Source organism: Pleurodeles waltl, chromosome 3_1, assembly GCF_031143425.1.
Source record: "Pleurodeles waltl isolate 20211129_DDA chromosome 3_1, aPleWal1.hap1.20221129, whole genome shotgun sequence".
NCBI lineage: Eukaryota > Metazoa > Chordata > Amphibia > Caudata > Salamandridae > Pleurodeles > Pleurodeles waltl.
This window is the reverse complement of record NC_090440.1, coordinates 1,351,458,492-1,351,483,558: the sequence shown is the minus strand read 5'-3', so window position 1 is coordinate 1,351,483,558 and position 25,067 is coordinate 1,351,458,492. Positions and strand designations below refer to the sequence as shown.

Below are 25,067 nucleotides of genomic sequence, written 5' to 3'. Positions count from 1 at the left end.
CTGCCTGCACCGTGACCTGTGGGCACCGCACATCACATCATCCCACTAACCACCGCAGCCCCGACGCCATCCACGCCGGCGCACCTGACTTCATTAGCCTGGAGTTCGATCTGCAACGCATGTGACCTCAAGGGCCTGACGACTCCTGCACCGACTCCGAACCCGACAATGCAACGTCTGTGACGACGTCCTCCAGAGCTCACCGCAAGGATCACAACGCCCTGCAAATCCAAGGTACTGTTTACGTGTCTTCCTGACACCGTAGCTGGCCCGCAATGCGCGGCTGGCCTGAACTGTTGGTTTTGTTGATCACGACGCCATGATAGCCCCAGGTGGAGCTATCGAATTCAAGGAACTGTAGTATTGAGTAAATCTTGCATAATTCATATTTTTCTTACTGTATGCCGGATTCTTATCCTATTTGGTCTTGTTTTATATAGATAAATATTGACTTTTTCTAAAACTGGTGTGGTGTCCTTTTGTAGTGTTTCCACTTATTACTGTGTGTTATGTGCAAATGCTTTACACATTGCTTCTGAGATAAGCCTGACTGCTCATGCCAAGCTACCAAGGGGATGAGCAAGGGTTATCTGAGAGGGTATCTCCCTTATCCTGACTAGAGTGAGGGTCCCTACTTGGACAGGGTGCAAACCAACTGCCAACTTGAGACCCCATTTCTAACAGTCATTATAACTTGTTGATACACCAATCCTATTCATTGAAGTGAGTAGCTCTCTACTTTGCATTTGTCATAGATTGTGTAGGCAGTCATCATGTGTAGTGGAGTTTTCTTTTTGCCGTGATGTAATTTATAAAACATTATTTGGAAAAGACAGTACATTTGCACAGCATAACCCTGTTGGTTCCTGAGATTGTCTTTCACTTTTTCGCTTATATCTTCAAAGCCTTCATCAATGTTGTTGGCTTCTGTTCCGAACTCAAGAACTTGAGTTTTTCACAGTTTTGTTGATATTAAACAATGATGTTAAAAATGTTATTACAACTTTAGGCATTCTTGTTGACCCCCATGATTTGCGGAGCTCTAGGACATCATAAAATTTGACATTAAGTCCAAAATCTAAATCTTTTTGGGCATTTCTTAAAATGGTTCCTGCTGATTTCACTGCATCCTGTGATCTTATTTTGGCAGCAAGAACTACAGGAGTCAGATTAGCTGGAAACACCAAAGGTCTCTAATTCTTTCTGTTGGACTGAAAAAACGAATTATTTTACTGTATATTCCACCAGAAAAATCTTAATTTCGTTACTGTGGATCAATACAGTTTCATCAATGTTAACCATTATTCCTCTGATCTCACTGAGTGTGAACCCGTAGACAGCACTGAAGAGTGGCTTTAAAACTTCATTTTCTTTTTCAAAGAGTACAAACTTAACAGAAGGCTGGCCGCAACATTGATGCTCGGAGCTCTTTGTAAATTCATATTTTCTAATGTATGAACACATGAAGTTCGGTTGGGCTTACAAATCCGCTGTAAATACATTCACCTCACTGCTTAGATCAGCTGCTCGGCTGAAAACTTCATCTTGGAAGAAACTAGCTGCAGATAAAACATGTTTACCTTTTGAGACTCACATACTCTGCACTGTGTTCTTTCATCAATCCCTTTGGCCCTTGTTCTGGCTAAACCACAGATAACACATTGAAAATCCTCTACTTTCTGATCAGTTGTTGTAGGTGGACAAGGGGTAGCCATGGATCTTCTAAGTGGATGGACATTGGGTTTGGTTGTCATCACTTTTCTCAGACTGCTCGGATTCCTTTTGTGATTCACTGGTTTCAACTATTTTTCGAAAATTGTTTTTCCAGGCTTTTTTCCATTGTATACAATTTGTAGCACTCGTTGTTACAATGACAAAATATTTAATCCTCTTCACCCATCATTTTCAATCTTTTGCGAATGTTGGCGTGCCATTTCTCTGTAGCATCTCAAACTCTCTTCTGTACAGCCACAGTTGATTGGCTTTTCTTTTGGGTAAATTTGGCATATGACACATTTTTCTTTGTGGAAGAAGTCCTCAGATTTTGAAGTTACCAACTCTCTGTCAGGAGGTAAAGATCCTCTGCTACAACCTGCTTCGCTCATGCTTATGAATTTGAATCAACGGAAAACCTAAAATAAAAACAACATTACAATACATTACCAATATGAAGGCTAAAACATATCATTATAGAGCTGTCATTTTGAAAAATAGCAGAAGGGTTCTTCTGAGGAGTTATTTTCTGTCTCTATAAGACTACTTGACACCCAAAATCTAAGTTTTGACACCAAAATGAAGTATATGTGTCTTATGGTTCCTGAAATATTACATCATCACTGCAACACATCCTCCATTTAAAAAAAATGTCGTCCAGAAAAAATCAGCCGGGATTACCAATGTCTACCCAAGCTAAATTATTTCTAATAATGATACAAGAACACAAATCAAAAATGAAAATCTCTGGATAACAATTTTTTACAGAGATATATTAAGGGGCCAGGCCTACGCCTTGAGCCTGGTCTTGTGATCTCCACTGAGGAAGAAGGGGTGGTCTGGGTCATATGAGTGATATATGTAATGTCCACTGGTGGGCAGACGGGAGCGGCATGGAGCAGAAATGGTTTTGAGTATGCATTTTCTGGGGGGCAGGTGTCTGTAAACTGCAGGAACCAGTCCAGGCTCGGTCTTGCCTGTGGTGCTTGCCTTTTGCAAAATTATGTGCAGTGTGACTGACTAATTACAATTTGAGGGTTAGAACCTGAGTGAAACTAGGAAGTTTATCCCAAGGCACTACTAGAATGTATATGTATATATATATATATATATATATATATATATATATATATATATATTGTTAAAAATGTGTGTATTTATTTATTTATTTATTGTACTAATATGTGGTGTGGGCTGCATCAATGTAGATTACCCAATCTTAACAGCAGAGAAGTATGGAAACTATACAAAGAATCTGTTTTCCCATCATGCATGAGGGTCGAACACATTGCAGCAAAAATCACAGTCGGGATGCATAAAATTGAATATATCAAATGCACAAAAGGTGATAGGAGTAATGCTTGTATTAAGTCTAACTACTGGAAATTCCTCAGGTAGCATTCTAACCCATCGTTCTTTTGCCCACCATGCCACCTCAGTTTGGACCCAGCTATATACAAATCAGTTTTGACCCTGCTCCAATAGGAAAATTCTAGGAACTGCAAGGCCAAGTCCTCCCTGACCTGAAACACAAGCAATGCAAGACCAGATCATCCTGTCTGGGGCTCATCAGTCACGTGTAACTTGGTTCCAAACTGAGGTGGCATGGATGACTAAAGAAAGAGTGATTGGCAATTGTTAGACTTGCTCCAGGCGTTCATACCACCACTTTTTGTGTTTGATAAAATGTAATATATTCAGTTATTCTGGGAACCCATAACAATGGGGTTGCTTGTGTATCAGTAGATGTGTGCAAGTTCCAATGTATCAGGTTTGTACATTAACAAATAAGTTTATTAAGGGATTTATCAAGTTTGGTTGATTTGTTACAGTTGGTTTAACACACTTGAAAGTGACTTGTAAAATGAAAGTCTAGGGCTGAATGCATGATATTGACTGCTGTCTGGCAACCCTAAAGACGACATATGTTAGTATTTAAGATGTAGAGGTACTCCTTTTGTGGTGCTATATATGCCTGATGATAGCAAATAGGCCAAAAATAGTGACATTGAGAGTGGACTGCATTCAAAGAGACCAGTTAATTGCTACCTACAGTTCAGCTTTGGATTGGCAAAGCGGGCAGTTGGCCTCCAGCCGATAGGCCGGTGCCTTAGTGCTAACTGTGGGCCAGTTTCTTGGAGGGCAACCAATCATAATCTCCTACTGGCCGCCCAGCCCCGCCATGTCTACCTGTCCAGACACTGTCATATAGGACCGAATTGGGCAGGCGGGCTGCAAGCACACACTGCTGTGCTTAAAGGTGGACGGTGGAGCGCTTGAACTTGGAACAGCGTTATTGGAAGGCCAGTTTTGTGGCTGGAGATGAGGGCATTTCACCTCGACCCGGACCCCACAGATAGTGCCATCTCTACCGTTCCCCGACATGTTACACTGAGGCCAAGATGGACAGGGAAGGGAGGTGAGTGGTGCTGCCTCGCTGGTGGGGGTCAGGGGAGATCGATTAAGTGTTCCTCTTGGCCCCTAAGCCGTTTATACCTCAGCCCCTAGTTAGGGTGATTCAGTGACAGTAGCACTGTCCTTGCCCCTCCCGCCTCTGCCGAGCCATCACACTGAGGCCATGGTGGGCTGGGGAGAACTAGAGAGTGTGAAGGGACTGATGGGCTTCGCCGAGAGGCCAGGCTTTGCTCTGGCTCTTGGACCGTTCTCACCTCACCCCCTACAGGGCTAATCCAGTCCTAAAGCAGTGTATTTCACCTGCCTTCTCATCTGCCAGGCCATCGCAATCAGGCCATGGTGGGTGTGGGGGTTGGGGGATGTACAAAGGCACAGGCTCCTCACTGGGAGCCCAGGTTAAGTGTTGTCAGCACTGGACCATTTTCACCTCGACCCAGCCGGCCCAAATTTCAACATTTAATTAACCTGCATATGTCCTATTTTTCAGATGGAAGTATTTGTTGGTTCTATGCTTTATCTAGTAACAGTTTAACCCATCATAAGTTAGCAGAGAGGGATAATCTGCCTGCTGCAAAACACAACTTGTAACATGCAGGTCACAAATTGGAGTTTCATGTAGATAGGTCAATAAGTTACTGGTTTTGCTACAGAGGTAATTTTGTTACTTGCAATTCATAATTTACAATACTTCTACCAACACAGTGAGCTAGCGTCACAACGCTGCATGCAAACTGCAAGGCATAGGAATAGAATCATATTATGTTTCCTTCAATCGTTTTTTTTCTTCAGTTGCTAAAAGTGTTCTTAGGGGAGTGATGAAGTTGTATTAGTAGTAATAATATGTTATTGTACACTACTGGCCGTACTGAAAACAAGAATTGGCAAAGCCAGTAGGTCTCAGCTACGCAAGCTATTGGCTCTGTCAATGTTTTACTCATCTTACACAGCAACAGAGCTGCTCTGCTGCATGGTTGAAACTGGAAAAAAGCACTAGGACACAACCATCAGTGTCCTCGTCATAGTGCTTTTTTGTGTTATGGCGGGTGGGGGGTGAGCAAGCTGTGACGCCTGGGGGTGGGCTGACAGCAACAACAGAAGGGATGATGGAAGGGTTCGATGAAAGTTTATTTGGAGAAAAAAAAAACTGTATGACAGCTGCTTCCAAGTGCTTTTTTTTAGCTATGGCAGGTGGGCAGGGGAGCAACAGGGTCAATGGCAGGACAGTAGGGGCAAGCCACAAGAAGGAGATGGGAGGGGGCAAGCAACAACATTGAGGGTGACAGGGGCAAGCAATAACGCAAACTGTGAGTGGGAGCAAGCAACAACAAGGACAACTGGAGGGGGCAAGCAACATCAGCAAATAAGACAAAAGCACACGGGGTAAGGGAGAGTGACAAAGGGGCGGAGTAAAGCACAGGAGGGAGACAGTCTTGAAAGACATGCACTCTTATGGAATGCTTCATCAGAAAAAAAAGTAGGCCCAAAAGTGCGAGCCCTGGAAGGACACAAGTACTTGGTCATGCTTCAGAAGACACGCCATTCATAAGGGAAGCTGGCATGTGTGACTAAAGAGAAGCAAGCAAATGAGAATGACTGTGAAGCCAACCAAAGGTAAACAATGAGCAGACTCTAAGCCTACGGTAAATTAACAAAATGTCTTGCAAGTGACAGCACATATGCTGACCTAAAAAGGGGCAGAAACAAGGCAGAGCTGTCACTGAAAAAGGAAGCTTTTACTCTCTGAAGCCCTTCTAGAGATAAACACCAAGAGGAGGAATTTCAGAGTCTTTTTTGTGATTGGAGGTCCTTTTACCAGAAACCCTGACCCCTCCCCTTTCCCCCTCGGCTTTGTGTTCAATTTGTGATTTATATGATAATCTGAACCAAAGACACAGTTGATTGAGAGTGGGTATCTCACTTGGTTCTACAAGGTTTTGAGACTGCTATGAGTATTCAGTTTTTACATCTAAAGTATTTCCTTTCTTGAACAATTCTACAGGGTTACTAACCTCACAAGCTTTAAAGTGGTTAATTTACCCCACGTTCTCCAAAAATTACTAACCAACCAATGTTCTGTGAAAGGTTGTGCTGCTTGTATGTGGGCCACTTTTCTTAGGTTGTCCGTGCCCACTGCTTTACACGAAAATATAAAAATCCAGGTACCCACTGTTTACAGGACACATTTGATTCTGAGAAGTGCTGGTGCTCTCCTATTAAATGTATTGCAGCAGTGCTGAAAAGTGCAGGTACTCTTCTTTTAAAACTAAAGAAGTGCAGGTACTGAGTGCTGGATAGTACCTGCCCATTTAAAGCACTGCCCAGGCCTATTTCTGGCCCCAATCCGACCCTGCTACATGTGATTAGTTCAGAAACAGTGAAGGTTAGAAGTACTTGGAGAACTAAGGCCCATATTTATACTTTTTTAGCGTCACATTTGCGTCATTTTTTGCGCCGCATTTGCGTCAAAAAGAGGCGCAAATGCGGCTCTAAAAAAGTATAAATATGGGCCTAAGTTTTACTGTCTCCAAGAAGAGGCACGTGATTGAATAGCGTTGTCACTCCACTGCTTTCCTCGCTTTCAGTGCGATTTCCAAGGTAAAAGACCTACAGATCAATTGGCCAAAATGCTGAATCTTTCCAGCATCAATCTGGCATAAATCCACTATTAGCCTTCTTGGGACTATGACTCCCCATGCCTCGCCCTGCAAGCACTTTTAGAAATAATGTAATTTTCCTTTTTTCCATTCCTCCTCTATGGAATTTAGTATACATATGCCCACATACCATGAACATCGCACAGAAACAGCCGTCATTACATGCCTTATCTGCCGCTCATCAATTGCTTAGACCTGCTACTCATCGCTGGGTTATTCTCAGAACATACTCGGAATTGTAACCCATCCAGAGTCTCCTGTGACTGGGAACTGACTGGGTGCAAGTGATAGACGCAGTAACCATGAGCGCCACCTCTCCCCCACCCCCAACAACACAACTTTATTTTGCACGCAGCTCCATTATGTTTTTTTTTTTACACTTTGACCTCTGGATTGGACTGACTTTGCATCACTTGAATGGGCATTGGCCCTCTGCTCTCTTCTTCACCCCATACTTTATTACCAATGCAGAACAGCTGAAGAATTAGTTTGGATGAACTCTAAGGCCCATATTTATACTTTTTTTGCGCCGTATTTGCATAATTTTTTTATGCAAAAGCAGGGCAAACTTACAAAATACAATTGTGTTTTGTAAGTTTGCGCCGATTTTGCGTCAAAATGCGGCGCTAATAAAGTATAAATTTGGGCCTAAATGTATCTGTCGTACATCCGTGGACAGGGCAGATAGCTGTGGCTCACTAGACCGTCTGGACAGTGGGGGTTATCATAAGTCTCTAGGGTGCTGCGCACCCCTAATATCCTGACGTGCTGCGTACACTTCGATATCCTTGAGGGTTGTATACACCTGTTCTTGGGTGCTGTGCATTTACATGCATCCTGGAGAGTTTATCAATTGATTCTGCGGTGACTTACAGGATGGTCTTATGTCACGTTCGTGCTGTGCATCTCAAGCTGGGCATCCGTGTATGCATTGTATTCCGACGTTTATATAGCGCTTACTAGCCTTGTGTGGGCACTGAAGGGCTTCCCTACATGGGTAGCACCCTACATCGTATACTGTGCGTAAGTGGGAGGGTATTGTCTTTGTTTTGATCCTGTGTGGGAAGAGTTTCTGTTTTGTGTGAAGACCACATAGGTGCGGTTATCATGTTATGTATGGGACACAGCACTTAGCAGTCTGATGGATAAAGAATTGTGAGAGATGAGCGCTCAGTTCTGGTTTTCAGTAAGTATGCAGCTTTGAGCCGCTCTACCGGTCCTATTAAAGTATTTCTCAAACTCCAGTTAGCTGGACACTGCACTATGTGTGTGCCTGTGCACGTGCGCACTCTTTCAGTGGTTAGTCTGGAGTTTGTGTGTGTGAAGAGGCGGTGCTTGTGTTCGTTCTGTGTAAGTAGGCACCCCCCGCTTATGCATCGTGTTTGTGTGTACATGTGTGTGTGTGTGTGTGTGTGTGTGTGTACAGAAACTTGATGCCTATGTTTCCCGTATGCGTTTTATGTTAAGTGCATCATTACAGAACATTCCCACAACTTGTATGGTTCCGAAACGCTCCTTGACCGACAAGTGAATTGTTGGTTTTGTGTTGCGTCGCCTTTCTGTTGTTTCACTAGCGAGATGTTGGTTAGGAGCCAGTAGTGCTGGAGTAACATGATGTATTTATTGTTTAATGATGTATTGTTTAGTCGCGGCTTGGTTCGGTTACAGATCCGTGTTTCGTTCTTCTAGGATGCGCAATCATACATTGCTCGGTTTCAGGGCTTGTTATGTTTCAAAACGTGAGTCCGTATGCGTTTGTGTGCCATGCACTCAATGGTTCTGCTTCAGTGTGTGATTGTTTAATTTGTGTTTGTTTGTATGTATGTATATATGTAGGTATGTATGTATGTATGTATGAGGCGATGCGCTCTCAAGTTGAGTGTGTGTGGTTGTAAGGTCCAGCTCTCTGGTTTTGCGTGTGCGTGTGCGTACTCACCGTTTGTGTTTGCATGTGTGCAAAGGCCCAGCGCGTGCTGTCGCTCAAGCTCTGGCCCTGTTCTTCTGTGCTCGGCAGGAATACGTATGGTTGCTGAATTATTGATACTGGTTCGACTCTAACGCGATCAAATGTAACTGCAGCGCAAGGGGAGCCGGTCCTACTCTCCGCTCTCTGGTGCTCACGCGGAAGGGGAGCATGCCCTGTCCTCCCGATGCCTGTCCCTGTGGCCCAGAGAAAGGAGGACCTGCCCTGGACCCACGGATGTGGAACTTGTCCTGAGCACCAAATCCAACATCTGAGCTCCTGAGAATAGAGTCTGCTCCGGATCCCGCTAAATGGTGCTCCAAAAACAGAGAAGCCACCCTCTGGAACTGCACTCTGGATTTCCCTTACAGTCCTGAATAGGAAAGATATTAGTTACATCAGGTAAGTGCTCCGGAAAGCATTTTGTTCTGGGTCTAAATTCAGCATCCTCTGACTGATATCCTCAAAGGAATGTGCCATTTGACGACTCTGGTGGAGATAAATGTGCCTTTACCGGCTAGTGGGGTTGAAGTTATTCATACATGATAGTCAGAGTGGTCTCTGAGGGATGTGGCCATTTCTACGATTAATACTCCAAAAAGCTATGGTGCATATTTACAAGTCCCTAGTGCCACCTTGCGCTGCCATAGCGTCATTTATTTTACGCTAAGGCAGCGCTAAGGTGGCTTTTCCCTCGTGCCATATTTACTTGCATTGCACCACTTTGCAACGCCTTGTGCCACATTATTCCTGTGTCAGGCATAATAGGAGGGGAGGCCCGAAAAAATCGCACAATTTTTTCCGTCATTTTTAATGCCTGCTCAGAACAGGCATTAAAATGACACACCTATGTTAATCAGTGAGCCTCCCTGTGCTTTGCTGAACTAGCGTCAACATTTTTTAAGCTAGAGCAGCAAAGCACCACAATAGCATCAACATTTTTGACGCTGTTGCCTAACGACCACCATGGTGCACCATATTGTAAATACGGTGCGACCATAGTGTTGTTAGGTAGGGCAGGGGCGGCGCAAGGAAAGTGGCGAATCAGGACCAATGCGCCACTTTCTTGTAAATATGCCCCTAAATGTTTGGAGTGAAGTGGTACATTTCTCAGGACTCACTTTATTCTTTCCCCAGCCTGATGTAGTAAGTAAGGTCTTCAGCTCTTGTGTCCCCAATGCCTTTTAGGTGTACCACACACACTACACATGGAGCTCTTCTCTTTTCAAGGCGCCATCACAGAGGCATAGCTTTGCGGGGAAGGTGTTTGGGATGTTACACCCCTCTAACACATTTCTTATCTGGTAAATAGTTGGATAGAGGTGCTTTCAGTTGCATATGGGGAGGTCTCTACGGATTTCACCACAAACTTGTACATACACACAGACAAAAACACACACACTCTCCTTTTCCCTGTTTTGAAAGTCTTCAAAGTGTTGGTGATTCTACAAAATATGGTGTTTTCCCTAACTTAGTTCCCCTACCAATTTGCATTCCTCGCTCTTTCCACTGCCCTTTAAGCCTCTCTCATGCGCCCTGCCCCCATGTAATGTATTTTACATTATATGCCAGCGTGATTCTTGGGAAAATCTGACGCTCATACCCCACAATCTCACTGACCAAGCTACGCCTCAGGAGTTGCTATCAGCAAGAGAGTAGCAATGGTACATGCCTAGGCTTTTTAGGATGCTCGGAACTCTTTGTGTGATGTTTTACACAATGTCTGAATACGGGAGATAAAATTGTGGCACAAAGGTTATGATCTGGTGAGCTATTTAAGCGCCATGATGGCTCACCGGCTGGAACTAGAGGTGAGCCAGAGCCAGGCTTCAGGCTCGAGCCTGGCTCTGGCTCAGTTCGAGGTAACCTTGGAACCTCAAGCCCACCATGAGCTGAGCTTTCATATGGCTTCTGCCTGCTACCCTCACCCCACCCGCATGCACCAGGAGGTAAAAACAAAGCATTAACATTTGAGGTAAAAAGGAGAAGCATTTAGTAACTAATTTGCACAAAATGAAAGCAGCAAACCTGTATTAAACAGGGCTTCCCCACTTAACTAAATTGTGTGATCTTCAACATATTTCATTTTATCGGTCCCCCTTTTTCTTCACTATTGCATGTCAAAGCACCTTCAAATACATGATTTCAGAATTCCAGCTGTACAAAAACCTATATTGTGTTTGATTTAACAGACTATAATGTGGCTCTGTCTATAAGAGTGTGGGCCTCCTACAGGGGGGCCCTTGCAAGTTGTCTTGCTTCTTAATTCACTTTTGGCACTATTATCTTCGTGGGGGCAGGAATGGTTCTAAGTTCATGTTTTAAAACTATCACTTTTAATAAGTACTTCTCGGTGCCGTGCTATAATGTGAAATCTCATTGCCAAAGATTCCATCTGCTAAAGAAATACAGTTTATGAATTCTGAAAAGACTTCATATTATTTTACATGATGTCTCTTGTATGATTTGCATGACAAACATTTTCAGGCCTCAGCTCGTCCAGGGGCTCTAAGAGCCGAGCCAGCCCTTGGCTTGGCGCTGGCTCAGCTCCCACTGTTAATTTGTTGGCTCCGCTAGCTATTGACAGCAGTACTGCCTAAGACACGCTGCTATAAACTCCTGCCTGACTCACTGTACCAGCTGCCTTCCAGCAGACATTCCACCAGTCCTTCCTACTGCCAGGCCAACTGCCCCACAACAGGCATGGAAAAAACTCTGTAAACACCTTGCTGCTCCTCCACAAATTAGCCACCACACAACTGTCATGGCACCATCTCTACAAACGCCTAACCAACTCTATTGCTGTAAGCTTATAACTGCCGCCCTCTAGTGCCATCTAATACTCAGTGTGTAGAGTTGCTTCAAATGTGGGCACCGCCAGACTGGCCTATAGGGCAATCTGTCTATGTCTGAAGGGCTGGTCTGACAGGCCAATGTGTGTTTTTTCTCTGTTTGTGGGCCTGTATGATTGTCTTGGGGTTTTTAATGTTGATTTCCCTGATATTGCTGCAAACACTGCATGCAGAAAACACAAATCCATGCAGCCTTCCATATCTTGCAAACAGGGCCAGCTTTAGGGTGGTGCAATCAGTGCAGCTGCACCTAGCGCTGAGTTCCAGGGGTGCTGTGTTAGGAAATAACTTATGGGTTTAAAACTATATGCTACAGAGTTCCTTGTGTGTGCAGCAGTTTTCCATGCAGATCACAGAGCTGTATTTATGTGGATCGCTCAGTGGGTCACTGCTTTTGTCACAGAGATCCTTTTGTTACTTGCAGTTCTTGAGTTACAATCTTAATATAACACAGTGAGCTATGAACTGTCATCAAAGAGCTGAATGCAGACTCCATGGTATAGATTAGAATGTTATGCGTGTTCCCCAGTCTTTCATTATCTTAGTGTTGCGAAAAAAGGGTAGGTTTGGATAGAAATACATTCTTATTAGTAAAGCCAACCCCAACCACTGTGTTATATTTTAAATCCTAAGTTTGTGTTTCTCCAAACCAAACACTCTTAAAATACACTGTATACTATTATGGATGACATGTGACTCCTACACCTTGTAATGTCTTATGTAACATTTCCTGCAGCCTTATTTACAAACGTATGATTCATTTTCTGTGTATGTGTGAGATGTCAAGTGCTCAGACACCCTAGGAGTAGTGCTATAAGACAAACTAAATGCTTGTGAGAGAGGGGCTAAGTAGAGGTTAGGGGCATTGTTGGAGGGTGGTAATGAGGCATTCCATGAAGGAAGGGGCATTTGAGGGGGAGGCCACCGAAAATCATTGTCGAACTGGGTGTCAACAGTTCTCAAGCCAGCCTTGCTTGCAAAACACTTATTGAAAACTGCCCTGATTTGCAAATGTGGGTCACTTTTTTAGCTATCTCATTTGCTTGTGGGAGCAGTGCTTCATTTGAGCCAGTGGTTTCAGATGGAAGGCACTGGCACTAATTTTTGGGGATTGGTACTTATTTTTCCTGATCAGACATTTCCAGAGGGAAAAACTCAAAGGGGAAAGAATGGAAAGTGTCAGGAGGGGAGAAATTTGGCACCTGCAAGAGTGAGATAAAATGGCAGCAGTGTCTGGCAGTGGATTAAAGTGGCATTACGTGGATTTAGGACTACACAACCTTAGTGTATGAGCAGAGTTTAGGTACCAGACCTTATTCTCTTACAATTTAAATACTGAATGGAGTCCAGCCATGGGTCTGGGTCCAATAACTCTATCCTGACAAAACACACCACCATAATGAATTCATCCACAGTACTTGACCAATAAGGGGACACACAGTTAGTTTGGGTTGATTTTTGGAATAATTGGGCAGGACAGGCTCTGAGTGGCCAGGAGGCTCCGAGTTGGATCTCAGGATTGACTCCTTTTCCTAGCTGGTCAATTCAGTTTCCACCAAGTGCCACCAGAGGGACGCCTGGCAAGGGCAGGGGCCTTTTAACACTGAAATGAAGCCGGCTGAAATAGAAATTCATTAGTGGATGAGATCTGTCTTGACAATGGACCCATCTCCTTTTATCCATCCGTAGGGGGAAGCCAAAGAGCGTTTTACAGAGCAGCAGACGAGACCCAAGCAGGAGCTCTAAGCCTGGCCAAAGGAGACCCTTGCAAAGGAAAACAACCAATCTCTCTGGAACCAGACAAAAGGACTTTAATTCCAGATCTTCCAACCGGTAAAGCGTAGGACTCAATCATAGAACAGTGCTCTACATGATAGTGTTCAGATGTTAAACTTGCTCTCTTTTCCATCGTAAACAATGTTCATTATTTTCTAGTTGTACTGAAATACGAATCTTTGCCAATCTTATAAGAAAGGTTTTAAGTGGATCTGAAGCATTTTTGTGTCCACTGCATAAACACTACTTAAAAGTGCCAAAAATAATCTAAAAACCTCCCAATGCAGTAATTTCTATTTATATTTTATGTAGGTGTTTGTGGACTGCAGAAATGTCACTTGTGTCACTTCTGAACACTGGCTGGTGCTGTCCAATAGGCTAGAGAGCGATTCATGTTCCACCAATTTTCCGAAATTATTTAATATTGAAATGTATTACTACGGCAGTTTGAACCATAATACAAAAAATTCTATAGGTATGAATAAATAATTTATTGCATTTTAAACACCTTAATTTGACAACATCATTTGCAGTGATAATCTGTTAATATTTTTTCTAAGACATAACAAAAGGGAGTCTAATAGGCTACATGCGAAGACGCAATTATCTTAAGCTTTTCCTTGTCATAATAAAAATACAGAGGGCAAGATTCACAAAGGTAAAGTTAGACCAAAAGTCTAACTGAGAATAAAAGTCTAACTTTACTCGTAGTGAAGTTAGACTTTTGGTCTAACTTTACCTTTGTGAATCAGTCTGAAAGCACTTTTTGTTTTACTAATAACTTTGGGACTGTTTGATGAATCTTCACAAAATTTTCAAAACTCGTGTTCTGGTCACTTCGGCTGCTGTCTGGAGAGTTTCAGGGTGATCAGTCAAGCTAGGGCTGAGACAAAGGGGATCCCAAAATGTGTTTTCCCCATGCAGTTTCCCTTAGGGATTTTAGACACGACTGCAGCCTGAATCGCTGAACAGAATTACACTAAATTTGGCAGAAAGCTAGATCTTGGTCCAGAAAGATCCCTTTTTGTAATTTGATGTAAATCCCTTCTGTAGTTTCGGAGTTCTTAAGGGATAAAGAAGTATAGTAATCGAGGAATGTGGATCCTTTCTAGATCTACTTGCGGAGGATCTGTGGATCCGGAGGGAAAGCAAGACCCTCATTGTCTGGCCTCAACCTGAGAGGAAAGTTGCAGCCACCATTTTCTTTCTCACATCGAGGCGTGTATGGGGGAACTATCAAAAACTAACATAAGGAATAAGGATACCAGTATCCTTACCCCTGTATGAGAGATGGAGGGACCTCTCAGGGGCAAACATTGCCCAAATATTTTTTATGGCTGATCTGCTGTTCTGCGGATCCACTCTGCTGCTCAGCGAGACACCCAATGTAAATTCATAAAGGATCCGCGGATAGGACAAACAATTAAAAAAACACTAACACACCAAAACCTGCTGTGCACGGCCAAAGGCCATGCACAGCGTGTGGTTGGGTGCATGCAGGGGCATTGGCCACGGCAGTAGTTGTATTAACATGTGGTTATTAGATATTACTTTAAGATTTAAAAAAAACATAAAAATTCACTGGAAAAAAAGAAAAGTTACAGGAACGTTATAGTTAGGTTGACATTTCACCCATACACAACCACAGAAATTTAGTAGTTACAGTAATACTTCTAGTTATACTTCTCTGAAGAAACTATAACTTGTGCCTTTAAGTAACTTTAGGCCACAAGTTATTGTTTCTTAACATAAGTATAACTATAACTGCTGAATTTCTTTGGTTTTGTATGGGTAAAATGTCACCCTAGTTATAAACATTCCTGTACCCTTTGTTTTTTTCAGTGAATTTACATATCTATCATCTATATGTAGGATCAGCACTTGGATATAATCCATCTGTAGGTGCACAAAGGGGTGGGGTGAGCAGTGGGCTGGTTTTAATCCCCTCTTCAGCATTATGAGAGCGACAAGTGGGACAATCAGGAGTGACAATCATTTTGGGCCATAGCAGAAAACAAGTGAATCTATCTATCTATCTATCTATCTATCTATCTATCTATCTATCTATCTATCTATCTATCTTCCTAATGGATGTCACCAAAAGATAGTTAAAGTTAGGACCTACTTTCCTTAGAAAAAGTGTTTTTTGATTTGCCTATATATTTGGTGCTGCTTGACGAATGTTCAAAAAACTTTGCACAAAAAAAGTGTGCACAAAAATCTTGTTATGAATGGAAAGTTTTGGGGTGGTCCATCAAGCTGGGTCAGAGAAAAGGGGGCCTGTCAAAAAATTGAGTTTCCCATGTTAATTCCCATAGACTCTTTAAACACGACTGCAGCCCAACCTGCTGGACGAAATTATACTAAAGTTGACACAAAGGTAGTACTAGGTATGTAGATGAGCTTTTTTCATATTTAGTGTAAATCTGTTCAGTAGTTTAGGAGAAATTAAAGGAAATCAAAATTTGTTAATAAAGGGTGACTCTGACTTTGTAAATACTGACGATCTTAAGCAGAGATCTGATTGACTGGCAACACTTCAACCAGAAAGTGTTGGCAGCCATTTTGAGACTTGGCTTCAGCTGAGTCAAAAAAAAAAAGATTAAAAAAAAAGAATAAGGGCAGGGTACTGTTGCCCCACTCCCCTAGCCTTGGTGCAGGGGTCTCCATGGACTTGCCCTGGGTTAAAAAGCTTTTAAAAAAGAACAAATTGTGTCACAAATGGTGACTTATCACTAATTTTGCTGTGATTTTTGTTTTAAAAAAGCAAGCACAGTCTCCCGCACTTTCTTTTAATTTTGCCCCTGGCTGGGCCAGGTCCCGGGGGCATTGCCAAAATATAAGAGGGGGACGCAGGGGCCCCCCTCCTAGGGCTTATCAAAGCCCCGGGGACCGCCACCTCCTGGGGGCACTGCTCATTATGTATGCAGGTGGGCCCACTCGGCTGACCCATGTCTCGGGGACCACCATCTCTCTGGGGCAAAATGTATTATATGAATGCGGGGGGCCCTGCGTGGCACCCTGTAGCACCGGGAACCTGCCACCTCCCCTGGACAATGTAATTTAATAAAAGCGGGGGGCCACCCCTGCCCCCTCGCAACCCAGGGGACCGCCACCACTCCAAGACTGCTATGCCTCAATTTGGGGGGTCAGTCGCGGGCCCCCAGGCCTAGGGACCACCAACTGCCGGGAGCAATCTTCACAATGTATGTGGGGCCACGTGTACCCTCTGCACCCCAGGGACCACCACCTCCCCGGGGCAATCCTAAGAATGTATGGGGGGCTGCGTCCGGGGACACCCACCTCCCAAGGGCTATGATGACATATGAGAAGGGGATCAGTCGCAGGCCCCCGGGGAATGCCACCTCCCCGGGGCTAAATTCAAAAGATGTATGGATGGGCATGTGATCCCCCTCGTGGAGCCATAGATGGCCCTGGGGACTGCCACCCCCAGAGCGGACTCCTGCTACCTCCCAGGGTGCCCTCCCTCAGGAGGTAGTTGTTTGCTTTTGCTTGGGGGGAGCAAGCTCCCACCAAGCAAGCTCCCACCAAGCAAAAGCAAACATAACTCTGCTTTCAGCAAGCAGGAGCTGTCAAACAGCATGTTTGCGTGCAGAGAAACAGATGAAAACATTGCTCCCACAAGCAGGAAGCTGCTATTTAAAGCAGCTGCCTGATTGCGGGAGCAGTGCCGGCTTTCGCAGGAGACGGGAGCCGGCTGGAACAGCAGGGGCCCCAAAATATTTTGACCAGGAGTGGGCTGGTCTTAATCCCCTTTCAAGCATTATGAGAGTGACAGGTGGCAAGGGAGTAAAAATAATTTTGGGCCATAGTAGAAAACAAGTGAGTTGCTGCAGTACATTAACTGTCAGCCCTGCTCCATGATACAACTGTGCAAGGGTGGTGAGTAGAAACTGTGGTGCAACCACATGTCCAGTGCTGTCTCTCCATACTCCCTTGTGGGCTCTTTCAAATGTTCGCTTAAACCAGTGGTGTTTTTCACCTTCTGAAGCATGTTCCTGCTACAGAGACAAATCTTTCAGCAAGGGTACATTAAATAAATCATTTTTTCCTACATCAACAGCAGTGTCAGCATTTACAAATAAATCATATCAGCAAAATCCATGGTGTAACATCTGCTTACAATTGGTACTAGAGCCCCCTGTTTAATCAAATTAGCAATTACAGGATGGATCAATGCCTCTGCTTCAGGTCTCAGTGAGTACTGTGGCGTCCTGGGTAGCTTTTTTTGTCAATCGTTCTTGATTTTCATGGGTTCCATTGACAATATGAACCAAACTTCATTGGCCTCAGTGGACAATAATGTAGAGGGCTCCTGGGAAAGCAAATCGGTTAAATCTGGAGAAATAAAAAAAGTTATTCTCACTGAACTGACAATTAGTGTTCTCACAGAGGAGGGAAATAACTTTTTTTCATGTTGTTGTGGTATATTCAAATGCACTCAATCCGGAGTACAAAACATAGTGAATTTAAGCTACCTACCCAATAAATTTGTGGGAGAGGTCGGGCTAAGTAAAAATGCAATGTTTGCCATCCCAGGGAGTTAGAGACTGGATCAGAAATGTGGGGCCAGATTTAAGACCCAGAATCTTGCAACTGGCTATTTGGGACTCATTTGCGAGTCACAAAATTAGTGGAGAAGTGTGGCACAATGGTTAGAGTGGCATACCCTGAAGCAGAGATCTGGCTCAAGACCAGGGTTCAAGTCCCGCTTCAGCAGGTCTTGGGCTCAAATCTAATTAATGGGTCCCACTCTGGGCAATAGCTTGCTTAATCTCCACAACGGCCCCAACAGCGCTTGGATGCCTGACTTCACCCTGGGGGTGTCCAGGAGTGGGAACCTCACAGGGAAAAGCCAGGAGGGGTTCCATAGTGGTATGAGTACAGCGCCTTGAGACCCTAACGGGTGAGTAGTGCGCTGTGCAAAATTTACATTTATATTTACATAAACCATACGTACAACAGTGTACCTCACACAGTTTGCGATTCCCAATGGGGTCACAATGACTTACCTCATTAATATTCATGAGGTAGGTCGCAATTTGCAACCCCATTGGGAATGGCTGCAGTCACAGGGATGGTGGCCTGGTCGGGACAGCAGAGCACCATGTCTGTGACTGCTTTTATATAAATCAGTTTTTTTTAAATGCAGCCCGTTTTCCTAAGAGTAAAATGGGATGCATTTCAAACCCAAAAAATGATTTTTTTTTTCATTTTTTCACAGCAGACATTGGTCCGTGGGAACACTGCCTGCTCTGAAAAAATATTTTTGCATCCATTCACAAAGGGGAATGGGTTCCATGGAAACCCCTTCCTGTTTGCAAATGGGTTACCACCAATTTGAAACTGGTGGTAATTGCGAATGTTTTGCGATCTCAATTACAGTCACAAAACAATCATGCATCCCCCTGCAACTCGCAATCAGGAAGGGACGCCCTCGGTATGCCCTCGGGATGCCTCTTCCTAATTGCCAGTCACAAACCCCTATTTTGTGAGTCGGTAATTGCGACCCACTCGCAAACTAGGGATGGTACATTGTACCTGCCCATTTTGCGTTTGCAAACAGCGATTTTCTCCGTTTGCAACAGCAAATGCTGTTGTATATCAGGCCCGTGGTGACAAACATGTTGGTTAGAAATAGGGACTGTGCCTGTAGACATGCCAGAGAGGGGTAGTGAAGGTAATACAGAGATTTTTAGAATGACTTGCACCAATGTCAAGGAGGGAAATGGAATGGTTACCATTAATATGGCGGTTTATATATGGGCCTTTATGACCTACTGTGTTTTGAGTATTCATGACATAGGGGGTCATTCGCGGCGGTCATTCTGACTTTCCCGCTGGGCGGGCGGGCGACCGCCAAAAGGCCGCCCGCCCGCCCAGCGGGAAAGCCCCAGCAACGATGAACCCGGCTCTGAATGGAGCCGGCGGAGTTGCTGGTGTGCGACGGGTGCAGTGGCACCCGTCGCGATTTTCAGTGTCTGCTAGGCAGACACTGAAAATCATTATGGGGCCCTGTTAGGGGGCCCCACGACACCCGTTCCTGCCATCCTGTTCCTGGCGGTTTTTACCGCCAGGACCAGGATGGCGGGAAGGGGGTCGGAATCCCCATGGCGGTGCTGCGAGCAGCGCCGCCATGGAGGATTCTTTGGGGCAGGGGTAAACCGGCGGGAAACCGCCGGTTTCCCTTTTCTGACCGCGGCGGTCAGAATTGCCCATGAAGCACCGCCAGCCTGTTGGCGGTGCTTCCGCGGCACTCTGCCCTGGCGGTTTTCAACCGCCAGGGTCAGAATGACCGCCATAGTCTGAACCTCTCCGGCTGACCTAAAATTCAGATTACGAATTTTGAGCAATCTCATGAAATTTAGGCTGAGCATGGGGCCCTGGTGCATTAGACATCCTGTTAGGATAATCTCACTTCCAGTGTTCTAGATGACCATTGGCAAAGCACAAACTTCCTGTGCCTGGGTCTTACCCTCTGCTCCTCCCATTCCCTCAAACTGCAGTTCCAAAGCCCTGTCCCTCCTTGGCTCCCTCTTTTAAGTGCTCCTCTTCCCTCTCCCTTCGCTGTTCCTTGCATATTCTGCAACTTCATCAGCATTAGCTTTGATTCAGCATTCTCTTTCAATCTTGCCTGCAAAGCCACGCATCAGTTAGTAGTTCAGCTAATTTATTTTCTACCATCCAGTGCATATGGTCATCAACTGGTTTCTCACACTCATTAATAATCCCTGAACAAAAGCTCCACCTACAGTCTCTTGAGCCATAGCTGTTGCACGCACTATGCCCAAGTATCTTTCAAACACATTTTTAAGTCTAAGTAATGTGCATGTACTTCACACTTCTGCTCAAAGTTAGAAATCTTGGTCCAATCAGTTTTGACTAGACACACATCCATAACCACCTTCAACAACACACCATTTGAGGCATTCAACTTTCCATCATTGTGTGGGTCAGTCTTTGGCAATGGCGACACTCCCACTAATCGCTTGCTCACTTCACTTGGCACCATCAGTCGCCATAGCAGATTCACATACACACAAAATAAGGTCTGTATACTTCAATTACTTTCTGGAGCCCTTCTTTGTACAGGGTTGGATTTTCCCTGTGGGAAAATTGTTTCTTAATATACTTTACATCAGATGGGATCAAAAGAACATGGGCTATAACTCTACTTCTGGCTGCGAGCTAGTCCCTCAAGGGAAAAAGGGCTGAAGAAGTGGGACTCTTATCATTGGCATCACTAGAATGGGGAGAGGGTCTCCTACTTAGTCAGATGGTCTGCAGTTCGTCTTAACGTTTCTCTAGTATTCGTAGGGCTGTGCTCTCAATGGTGTCTGCATGCTCCAAGAACATATTGCACTTGTGTTGTTGTTCATTTCACAGTAGTGGAATCAGCATCTTCTCTAGTCACCCACACCCCTCTACTGGGTTCTTTGCTGTCAGTCTGTCATATTGCAGCACTTGTTTGCGCATTACCTCCTTGTGCTCCAGTTGCAAGCAGCCCAGCAGATGATGTTCCATTTCTATTTACATTTGCGGCTGCACCCGATCTCCACGGCCGGATAGGGAACATATCCAGCAACTCCTCCTCCCTGTGGTCCTCTATCTCTTTCTCCTTTTCTTGTGGTTCAGTGATTTGCAGTAATAAATAAGGAGAATGAACAGTCGGGGCAGGGCTATCTCTGCCCCTAAGGAGACTGATTTGATACCCTAGTTTCTCCTGGGTATTTATCATTCCATTGACTTGGGATTCATGCTTACGTTTATGTTCCTTGTGTATCATTGCAAGAGTAATAGCCAGCGCTTAGCGTCTATGTTGTTTTTGAGATATTTCAGTTTCTTTTGCAACTTTCCTAATGTCTCTAGCTCGAACGAAGGTACCATGTTCAGGAAAGGACTTCTTCACATCCTCATTAATGAGACCCACATGCTCTTTTAAATACTTCCATGTGCCCCTACTGTACCAGTGATACATAGTGTTGATACATATTGTTGGCAGGGTCTCTTTCGTGGAACTCACTATGTTTAGATCTTTAAGCCCTCATCACGTGTCTGTCGTTCACGCACACTTGAGTAACAAGAAAAGGAGGCCTGCTTGCCTTGTGTGCGCTGCTCATTCTGTGGAGGAGGTGGGAAAGGAAATGGAATACAGGGTAGGGGGTTCCCTCAGTTCATTTTCTAACTAATCTCATAGAGAGGAGATGAAACGTGTCATGCACTCATAGCCAAAGATCCGCTTACTTTTGGCTAATCTTTGGTCGTGTGCCATGAGTGCTAGCAAACGGTCAAGGCTGATAAACTAGAGGGTTTCTTTCTCTCACACATTCATCCTTCAAGCATCTGTGTTTCAGGTTCTAGCGCTCCTGCTTATCGTCCCTGTTACCGCCCTACTTCTGAAGTCCACCTGCTCTAAATCATGAATTCACCCATACCCCCATTCCTGTTTCTGGACCCTTTCCCTACTGACCTAAAATAGGCTTGTTAAAGTTAATGCGCGCTTCAAGGTTCAAGCTTCAGTGTATGTTACATTATAAAAGGTATTGACAAGTTCATAATAAAGCACTTACATTAAAAGACGTAATTAGATGGTTCTGCTTTCCTAACTCTTTGTGTCTTTGCTCTACGGAGATGGATAGGGCCCTGGTCTGTAATAGTGATTATATTGCCTCTTGTAACAACCGTCTAATGGCCTTGCATCTGACAGAGTCCTTCACCCACTCTGCTCAGTAATTTGCTGTACACAGATATTTCATGCCTGGGTTGTCGGTTAAGCTATTCATGTATGTCAATGTATGGCACCTCAACCCTAGATTGGCAAACCTCAGATAGGATGGGTCGCCTGTCACGATAATGGTGGCTAGCCCTCTCTAGCTTGAGTTACCAAGTTTTGGGAAGATGTTAGGGCAGCGTACTCGCTCAATATGGGCAGATTTTTATACTATGTGGGGAAGCCTCGGACAGGGGACCTGCAGTGGACCAGTTTAGTAACAATGAAGAGTGTGCTGCTGCCTTACATTATAATCCGACAAGCAAATCTGGTTTGTTGTCCACGTCTTGTTCCATTACAGCGCATCACGCAATGTTACGCTCATGCCTACATGTGGGTGTGTCAGTAGCTAATTCATTTTTTAAAGAATGTTAGCATTGAACTTCACCAATTATATTGGGTAAGTATTGAGTTCTCAGGTTTAGTTTTGTTAAGTTTTTTGTTTTTGTTTTTACAAATCACTAATGAATGAAAAGGAGTGAATTACAGAAGAATTAACAAATGACAAGCCAAATTTTCAGTGCTCTTTAAATGTTTCACCTGTCCTCTCCAGGTAATGAATGGCTGTTTTTCCACGGAACTAACACCGGACCATTTTTCCTGGTTTCTAAGTATTACCTCATTCAGCCATAGAGTACTGCGATCCTTTCTTATTAATGCCGTACCACTATGATGCTTTACCGCTATTTCCATGTGAACTGTCCTCTGAGAAAGAAAACACCTCAGTTTTCTCTCAAAGAGGTGTGTCCCAAACAACGACTAAATATCGTTGTGACATATGCTAGCATCAGTGTAGTCAGGTCTGAACCCCAAAATGAGCACAACACCCTTTGAAAAAAAGCCAAAGATAATCTAAAACGAGCGAAATATTCTAATATCTCCAAAAGGTATAAAAAGAGGAATAATAAAAATAAAAACCGACATATTCTCATAAAAGCTATCAACATGCATCAAAAACATAAGCATTGATTACTCTCCATTGACATAAATTAAGAGAGACAACCTGTGAATGCCATGCAAGGAGGCTCTTGATAAACAGATAAAGAAGTATCACTTTCCATCAAGTAGCTAGGATTACAGATGGGATAAAGTACCCCCTGTCGCACATTATAAGGATACTGCAAGTCACAGAGGAGTTCCATAACCACATAGAGGAACAAGGCTGAAGGTCGAGTTCTTTTATAATGTTCTGAAACTCCAAAGTTCCACCTAGATTCCTAACTGCAGCGGTCAGTGATGACTGGCTCTCACTGCTGCTCCAGGAAACAGTGTGTCCTTCTTCGAGTATTCCTCAGCTGTGAGGATTTTGTCCTGCTAAATGTTCAGGCAGAGAGAGAGAGAGAGCTCTCCTTCATCAACAGGTCACTGCATTTTAGACAAACCATTATGTTTTTGTACTTTTTTGATTGCTCAAACAAATGTATAGTTGGATATTTTCTGAAAGTAGAAGTGACACTGAGAGATCATTTCAACCAGACAGACGTCTCACACCACTACTGAATATAACTGGAGAGAGTGGAGAACCCTTGGGCCTATGTGTGCTTAATGTTATGCTGATGAAGAGGCAGATGTAATTGGTTGAACACAGTTTGAAATAAACAACTCGCAGCACTGAAGAGCTATCACAGCGATATCAGTCCATATTTTCAAACGATCCCATACTATTTTGTAGTCAGCTGTATCATATGTCACAAATAGACCACACTAGGTCCTTGTTTCAGATTTCCCCGACATCAACGAAGGTGAATATGCCTTTTCTAATGTTGGCTATTGAGGCTTAGTCTTTTTAACATGACAGGCGGGCTAGATGTTGTCTAGCCCAATTGAAATGTGAAATGTTGGATTCTACAAAGTCTTGAATCTGACATGTTAACTCTTGTTTCATGATTTTAGTTTGGGTTTGCTGATGGTTTTTCAGTAAAGGAGTAGCTTTGGTATTCTTTACACATCAGACACGGTTGTTGATAGAGTGAAGTGTTTGTAATTTGTGTTAATTATGAGCCCAGAATGGAGTTTTTAATTAATTGTGTAGGCAAAAGTTGGTATCTAAGGCATAGCTTAAGCTTTCAGTTTTCAGCTCCCATCCTTCTGACAAATTAAATTTGAAGAGTACACTTCAACTTTGGCAAAGCGCAGATTAATCTCTCTATGTCAGCTGCCGGGGAACAACTTTATCTTTTTGGATGGAATTATAGAACTCTAGCCTTCCGATATTCTGCTTTCATCTGACATGTCTTTGTAGTAGACTTCAAGTTCAGATGTAACAGGTTCTCAGATCCTGCTATCTCTTATCTTCTCTATTTTCTTGCAACAAATATTTTGATTCAACATTCCAATAAACCTACTAGCAAAATAGATCCACCTTATTCCTCATAATTTCAAATCTAGATCAAACTCAGTTGCACAGTCCCTTCCCATTCCACGTTGCATGCCGCTCATTGAACTTTAAACCCTAATCTGAGAGAGACTACACATGCGAGAGAGACTTACACACATCAACAGGGACTCATCCAAGATGTCCACCCCATTGAATTATTTTCCCACAGCTGCTGAAACTCATCTAAAGTTTCAGAGTTACTACATTCAGAAACATTAAAAAAAAGATGATGAAACCGCTTTCCTTACAAAACCCACAAACCAAAGGAAATCCTCAAAGTGGATCTCCTCAGATCTTAGCGATGATAGATGGCTGCCTAGAAAAATAGAAAGGAAATTAAATACACACCACTCTCTCCCTCTCCCTGTCTCTGACTCTGTCTCGCATTCTACCTCTCTCTCATTCGCTTTCTCTCTCTCTCCCATAACCAAGCTACATCTCTCCTGTTACCACTCGTTCAATGTATCTTTGCCTTTGACCGTGTACAGCCCTCTGCTGCATTTTGCCTAGGTTTTCACTATACAAA

The 25,067-nt window shown here is 43.8% G+C and overlaps 1 protein-coding gene across 9 annotated transcripts in view; it reads left to right on the top strand.

The window, feature by feature from the left end:
• USP2 (ubiquitin specific peptidase 2) overlaps positions 1-25,067 on the top strand; it is a 185,761-nt gene that overhangs the window by 37,166 nt on the left and 123,528 nt on the right. For 3 of the 9 annotated variants that reach the window (XM_069224851.1, XM_069224856.1, XM_069224852.1), the window contains exon 2: positions 13,287-13,430. The exons of the other annotated variants lie outside the window; for them this stretch is intronic. The gene's annotated coding sequence lies outside the window, so the exon portion shown is untranslated. The remainder of the gene's footprint in view (positions 1-13,286; positions 13,431-25,067) is intronic. 9 annotated transcript variants of the gene reach the window in all.